At 40.5% G+C, this 7713-nt stretch overlaps 1 protein-coding gene and 1 long non-coding RNA gene across 3 annotated transcripts in view; one reads left to right on the forward strand and one right to left on the reverse strand.

Annotated features, from left to right (window-relative positions):
• PTH (parathyroid hormone) overlaps nucleotides 1-7713 on the forward strand; it is a 99871-nt gene that overhangs the window by 84412 nt on the left and 7746 nt on the right. The gene's annotated exons all lie outside the window — the stretch shown is intronic.
• Nucleotides 4770-7713, reverse strand: part of LOC106733989 (uncharacterized) — a 4211-nt gene continuing 1267 nt past the window's right edge. Inside the window, exons 2-3 of the long non-coding RNA XR_003548130.1 lie at nucleotides 6169-6454; nucleotides 4770-4844 (exon numbers count right to left, since the gene is read on the reverse strand). This is a non-coding gene — a long non-coding RNA (uncharacterized LOC106733989). The remainder of the gene's footprint in view (nucleotides 4845-6168; nucleotides 6455-7713) is intronic.

The following is a 7713-nucleotide window of genomic DNA, read 5'->3' on the forward strand; positions in this document are numbered from 1 at the left end:
AAAAAAAAAAAAAAAAAAAGCTCACTCTGGGGACCAGCAAATGGAGGAATGGTTATGTCGCTGGGCTCTCATGTAGTAAACTGGGGTCGACTCATTGTACCGTGGTCAAGTCCCAGACTTGGCAACTTAAGACTCATACCAGGCAAGTGTTTGTGCATGCCCAAAATCCTGACAGGAAAACAGAAGGAATTGCAGCGAAACCGTCCCCCGGGGGAATGATTTCTCGCTTTCTGTCTCTCTCTCTCTCTTACACTGTCTCTCCAGTGAGCGCATGCACCCTATAGCAAATATCTATCTTCAAAACCAAGTTCACTCTGGGGGCAGGTAATATGGTGGCTAAGGCACTGGACTCCCATATGGATGACTGCAGTTTGAGTCCCAGACCTGATGGCTTGCTTTCTCTCTCTGTCTGTCTCTCTCTGGCGAGCACACATGCCCAATAACTAATTAAAAAAAAAAAAAGATAACAAATAAAATTAAATAATTATTTAAAAACAAAGTAAAACAAAGTAATAAATAAAAAGCTTAGTCTGATGTGTGCAGAAGGGCTTTAGTGTAAAGTGTAAATAAGAGCAGAATCAGCAAGCCCAGTAAGGAGACTAGAGACTACTGCGACTGTCAAAATGAGAGAAGGATGGCTAAGACTAGGATGGCACTAATGGAGCTAAATGGAGAGCGGCATACAATTCCATGTGTATCTGGGAAGTGAAAATACAAAGTTTACACTCAAGTGTCTGGCTTTGATAACTTATTGGATGATGGTACCATTTGCTAAAATGAGAGAATTAGAGAACAGCTAAGTTAAAATCATCAAGAATTCTACTCAGACATGTTAAGGTTGAAATGCCCATGAGATGTCCCAATGGCAATTTCCTAGACATCTAAGAAAGGATCTGGCTCTTTCAGTGAGAAAAGCAGCTGAGGGAAAGGACTTTTACCAGGAAAGCATGACTCCTTGCCTGCTGGGGTAGGATTTTCATGAAAGAGGCCCTAGGAGCACAGACAAAGCTAAGAACTAACAATGCTATCAGCTTGTCTTGGACAATATGTATTGAGTGGCCATGGGGAAAAACATAAGGCTAATCTTAGGTATTAGAAAGATGCATAGGACCAGCAGATAGAGTAATGGTTACATCATTGGACTACCACATAGTCAAACATGACTCGAGTCCCAGACTCCTGGCTTAAACCTGATGCCGTGAGTGTGTGCGTGCGTGTCCAAGATCCAGAGAGGAGAATGGAAGAGACGGGATTGTGGCATGGCTATTCCCCTGGGGAGTGATTTCTCGCTTTCTGTCTCTCTAGGGAAGCACACATGCCTTATAGCAAAAATCTCTCAAGAAAGAAAGAAAGAGAGAGAGAGAGAGAGAGAGAGAGAGAGAGAGAGAGAGAGAGAGAGAGAGAGAGAGAGAGAGAGAGAGAGAGAGAGAGAGAGAGAGAGAGAGAGAGAGAGAGAGAGAGAGAGAGAGAGAGAGAGAGAGAGAGAGAGAGAGAGAGAGAGAGAGAGAGAGAGAGAGAGAGAGAAAGAAAGAAAGAAAAAGAAAAGAAGGAAGAAAGAGAAAGAAAGGAAAGTAGGAAGGAAGAAAGAAAGGCAGGCATACATTTGAGGAGAGGAGACAGGGTTTAAAGTCTGGTGGCTTTAGCAAAGTTTAAACCTCTTTTATCTTTGCTGGATGGTTATGAATACTAAATAGAATAATTCATGGGAAAGCATATGTTAAGTTCTTACTATACATTATGGGAGTAGGCACTTATTACGAACAAGCGATATGAATAATATACAGCTATAATATAATATAGCACTATAATATTGTCTGGCCCTAGGGGTCTGAAGAGGTAGTAACCCTCTCTAAGAGTTGTCTTTTCACTCAGTTTATGAGCCATGCAAGAAAATTACTATTTTATGGCCCTATCATGCTGTTAAGGAGAAGTCTTATTTATTACATCTGGCTCCTAGTGACTTTTTAGGTATTCCCAAATTCTGAAAGCATTTCAGAGGTTTGGTCTGCCAATTTTGAGGTTATTAAGTTTCTCTCAGTTAAATTAAACATATAATTCACTGATCTTCAACTTTGTGCTCATAGATTGCTAAGTGTTACAAAAGATAGAGATGAATAACCCTCAGAGCTATCAGGTAAGAATTTCGGGCTGTAAGGGTGAGAATGCAAATTTAATTGTGTAAATATTCTGGATAGCTTCTAGAGAAATAGCAGGTTTTAAAATGTGCATTTGATCATACTCAGTAAGTACCACTGACTCTAAGATCAGGAAGTTATAAACTTAGAGAGAGCTACCTTTTACTTAGGTGGTCCCTGAAGACAAGAACAGCAAACAGCCCTTGAGTTTTTTTGTTTGTTGCCTTTTTAAGTTTTTTAGAGAGAGATGTTCGCTATAGCGTGCATAAGCTCACCAGAGACACAGAGAAACAAGGAGAAATCACTCACTGAGGAGATGGCCACATTGCAATCCCTTTTCCTCCATCCTCCTCTTGGGAGTTTGGGCATGCAGGCACACACACCTGGCATGAGTTTAAGCCACCAGGTCTAGGACTCAAACCACAGTTGACCATGTGGGTCATTTTATTCCCTTTAACGCTGTTGTGCAATAAATGAAGCTGTTTTCTTAATTTCCTTTTCAGATTTTTTATTCTCAGTGCAAAAATGTACAACTGGTTTCTCTGTGTTAATTTCATATGCTAAAACTTTGTTGAATTGGTTATTAGTTCTTTTTTTTTATAAGAGAGATTTTCCTATGGGGTGTGTGAGAGACAGAGAGAAAGAAAGTGAGAAATCACTCCCCCAGGGGGGATAGCCACATCACAGTCCTTTCTCCTCCATTTTCCTCTCGGGATCTTGGGTATGCATGCAGATGTGTCCGACATAAGTATTAAGCCCCTGGGTCCAGGACTTGAACCATAGCTGACTACATGGAAGTTCAGCCACATAACTATTATGCCATCTGCTGGTCCCAGTTGTTTATGAGTTCCAACAGTATTTTTTGTGTGTGCAATCTTTAGGGAGTTGTAAGAACATGTCTCTTCTCCAGTTTGAATATCTTTTATTTCTTTTACTTGTCTTATTGCTCTGGCAAGGATTTCTAATATTATATTGAATAAAAATGGTAAAAGTGAGTATCCTATTTTGTTCCTAGTATTAGATGAAAAACTTTCAGGCTTTCACCACTAAATTTGATGTTGGCTGTGAATTTTCTGTGTATAGCCTTTATTATGTTGAGATCATTTTTTTCTAATCCTAGTTTGGTCAGTGTTTTTATTACAAAAGAGTGTTTACTTTGTCAAATGCTTTCTTCTGCACCAGTTGAAATGATCATGTGATCTTAGGTTCCTTCATTCTGTGAACAGTGGATATTACATTAATTAACTTTTATACGTTGAACCATCCTTGCATTCCAGGAATAAATCCCACTTGGTATTGGCATATAATTTAACTTATTTTAAAACTAAATCAAGCAAATAGTTTATTTTTAAAGTTTCTTTCTTTTTTTTCTTTCATGAGAGAGAGAGAGGAAGGGACCCCTTATAAGGTTTTATCATGTCATTGCATTCCCCCCGACCACCCACCTTTGGCCTTCTAACCAGTCAGGGTCACAAGCATGCCTACAGGCATGACCAGTGTATTTAGATGAACCAGATAACCAACCCAGAGCCTTCCTATATGGCTCTAGTATTGTGCAACAAAGCCCTACCACCTGCACCACCACAGCTGGGCCCAATAAATAATTTTTTTATGCCTCTGCTAACTAGTACTCAGGTAACTTGAGAAGACAAAAAATAATTTTAGACAGGTCAGTGAGTGCCATGGTGGTTAAGGCACTGGACTTTCACATGACTGACAGTGGTTCAAGTCCTGGACCTGGCTGGCAGCTTGCCTTCTCACTCTCTCTCTGATGACTGCACATGTCCTATAGCATATTAAAATAATAATGATAATAAATAATTCTAAAAAAGAACTTTAGAGATTAGAGAAACTGTATTTTCTCAAATATAAATGACATTATGTTTCTCTGTGTATGTGGGTGTGGGTAGACCCAGGGTGAAGGGTAGATAAATAATATATCATAAGTATCATAAGCATGAATTCTGGAGTCACACTGCCTCTGTTCAAATCAAGTCTGCCACTTACTACTTGGGTAACCCTGAACAAATTTTCAACTTACTTATGCTTCAGTTTCCTCATTTGTAAAATAGGAAGTAAAAGATATCTACCTTGGAGTTGTAAAGATTAAAAGATTATATTTATAAAGCACTTAGAATAGTACCCAGCTTATAGTAAATATTCTATGAGTATAACTATTACTAATATATGATTGCACTTTGATGAAAGTTTTGGGTCTTCTGCTAAATCCAATCTTAAAATCAAATTGTCAACTATTTAGTAGCAAAGAAAGCATTTATAGTTGAAACAAAAAGAGAGCTTTATACTAGATTAAAAAAAATTGCCAGCTTTGTCATTTGTGTGTATCATCTTATTCACACCTGAAAAGAAACCAAGATCCCTATCCTCCAATGTTCCCTCAGGTAAAAAGAAATAATCTTCCAATCTGCAGAGATTGCACATATTTGTAGGGATCTGACCTTGAAACGTGCCACCCACAGTAATAAGGTTATGTGCACATTCGATGGCCACATCTGCCCCTCCTCTCCACTCCAGCAGACCTAAGACTTCTGTACGTTGTACTGGTCTATCTCCCCTCCCCCCACACCCCTAAGCATATATTCCCCAAGGTCAAGAGTCATCTCCAACCTCAATTGTATTATACATCCCAACTTCAGCAATTACATCCTTGATTGAAACTTCTGCTTCCATTCCATTGAACTTTGTTCTCTGCAGTCTATTAAGTAGAAAGCCACAAACGTAAATCCAGAAACACAGATTTCATTTCTTCCTTGTCTCTTACTAGTATAGTAACCTATTAGTGATAAACTAATAAGGTGGTAACTTATAAGACAGAAGAAATATTTAACCTCCAAGATATTGTGAGGACCAAGTTAGACAAGGTGTAATATAAACTGCTGTGGAAAGTGCTAATAGAGGATCGAAACAATCTTATGTGACTGAATCTTGTGGTATCGTCACCTTTCTAAATCTCAATTCATACACTTTTTTTTTTTTTGGCTAAGAATAACATTAGTTTTTTTTTTTTTTCTCCTCCTTGCTTGCCTTATGTCTATGATTTTTAAAAAATATAATTAATTTTTTAGAAGAGTTTAAGGTTAGGGCCAGCAGATGGCGAGGTGGTTAAGGTGCTGGATTTCCATATAGCGGACCACAGTTTCAGTCCTGGACTCGGCACCTTGAAAATCACACCAGGCATGTGTGCGTATGTGCCAAAAGCCTAAGAGGAAAATGGAGAAGAAAGGTCGCAGCATGGCCATTCCCCGGGAAGGTGATTTCTCACTTTCCCTCTCACTTCTCCATCTCTTTCTAGCAAACACTCATGCCCTATGGCAAAAAACAAAGATCAAAAAGTGGTTAACGTTTACAGAATGTTTGAGCGAAGAGGTCTCATATACCCCTCCCATTCCATCCCTGCACATAATTATCACTATTATTGACATCTTATATTTGTATGGTACATTTATGATAATAAACCAATGAATGAAAATTGTTAATTTTTATTAACTAAAGACCATAGTTTGTTCAGAGTTTCTTAGTTTTTGCCTCATGTCCCTTTAAAAAAAAAAGTTTGTTTTTCTAGAAAGAAGGAGAGAGAGAGAGATGAGAGAGAAAGAGAGAGAGAGACAGAAAGCCCTGACAGGGTTTTCATGCTGCAATCCTTCCCCCAGCCCTGCAGCCGGCCAGGATTGCAGGACCCAAGTGCAAACCTGGAGTGTTTCGCATTGTGTAGCAGCTCCCTTAGTGCGCCATGATGGCCGGGCCACTGATGTCTTTTTCATAATCTGGGAGCCATTCAAAGTGCCATATTACACTTAATTAGCATGGCTCCTTGGGCTCCTTCTGGCTGTGACAGTTTCCTAGATTTTCCTTGTTTTTAATGGTTTGACAGCTTTGAGGAGTACATTAGGTCTGTTCTAAGATGTCAATTAATTGAAATTTCCCTCATGTTTTTCTTGCAACTGGACCAGGAATATACATTTCAGGGAGAAAAAAAAAATAGGAGGTTAAATGCCATTTTCATAAAGGATACATCCCATCCAAACTATTTCTCACTGTCGATGTTGACACTGGTCACTACTTGGCTGAAGCAGCATCAGGTTTCTCCACTGTAAAGCTCTTTTCCCTACTTCACACTTTGGAAGAAGTCACCGCACGGCCCACTCTTAGGCAATGGAGATGTTTATGCTCCATGTCCCCAACACTGTTTAAAGCAAATACTTGATGTATGATGCCATGTTGAAGTCCATAAGGTAGAGGCATAGGTCATTGTCTGGCTCAGAGCTCCTTTAAAGGAAAGTTGCCTGCACCCACAGTCCCTGTGAGACAGATAGCAGGTCATAAGACACTGAATGGGGCAGAGATGGCTATCTAGTCCTCAGTATTTACTCTAGGTAAACTAAGAAATTATAGGGTTTTTGTGATTGGCAGCACTCAATATTATTCCATTTTCTCATATTCAAAAACCCATGGACCCTCTTTACCAAATGCAGCTAGAGAATCCTCAATTTATTCGATGCATTAGAATCATACTTTCTGGGGAACCAGCAGTTAGTGTAATGGCTATGTTGCTGGACTCCCATGTAGTCGACCGCAGTTCGCGTCCTGGACCCAGTGGCTTAAAACTCACGCCGGGCGCGTGTGCGTGCGTGCCCAAGATCCCGAGAGGAGAATGGAGGAGAAGGGATTGCGGCGTGACCATCCCCCCTGGGGGGGGGATTTCTCACTTTCTGTCTCTATGTCTCTCTCTGTCTGTCTGGCGAGCGCACGCACCCTATAGCGAAAATCTCTCAAAAAATATAAATAAAATAATAATAAAAAAAAAGAATCATACTTTCTGAATACACTATCCACTGAGTGGCCATTCCCCCCGAGGGATGCTTTCTCACTTTTCCTCATTCCCTCTCTCTCTGTCTGCAGTGAGCTCATGTGCCCTAGATCTAAAAAACGTACAAACACAAGAAACATAAGTCAGGAAGATTTTTTTTTTTTTTGAGAGATTTTCACTGTAGGGTGCGTGCGCTCGCCAGACAGACAGAGAGAGACATAGAGACAGAAAACGAGAAATCACCCCCCAGGGGGGATGGTCACGCCGCAATCCCTTCTCCTCCATTCTCCTCTCGGGATCTTGGGCACGCACGCACACGCGCCCGGCGTGAGTTTTAAGCCACCGGGTCCGGAACACGAACCGCGGTCGACTACGTGGGAGTCCAAGGTCAGGAAGATTTTAAATACTGTTTCATGTCTGGCTACTTATAGGTGTTCAAGAAATCTTTACTATATTGGATTGAAATCATAATTTATTTTTTAAAGTTTATTTTATTCATGATAGTGCATGAGAGAGACAGAGAGAGAAAGGAGCACCCTTGACAGGGTCTCATGACTCTGAGATACCCCTTTCCCCAGCCCTTCAGCTTGGGCAGGCACAGATGTGCCTGACATGTTTTCCAATCCACCCCGGGGATCCAAACCTGCAGATGGCCATGTGGCCTTCAGCACTACCATTCAATTTGCTACCAGCTGTGCTAGCCGGCTGTGCTTGGTAGCGATCTTCATAGTGTGAATTGAAGTTTTGGCA

This window comes from Tupaia chinensis, unplaced genomic scaffold, assembly GCF_000334495.1.
Source record: "Tupaia chinensis unplaced genomic scaffold, TupChi_1.0 Scaffold000077_1, whole genome shotgun sequence".
In the NCBI taxonomy this organism is placed as follows: domain Eukaryota; kingdom Metazoa; phylum Chordata; class Mammalia; order Scandentia; family Tupaiidae; genus Tupaia; species Tupaia belangeri.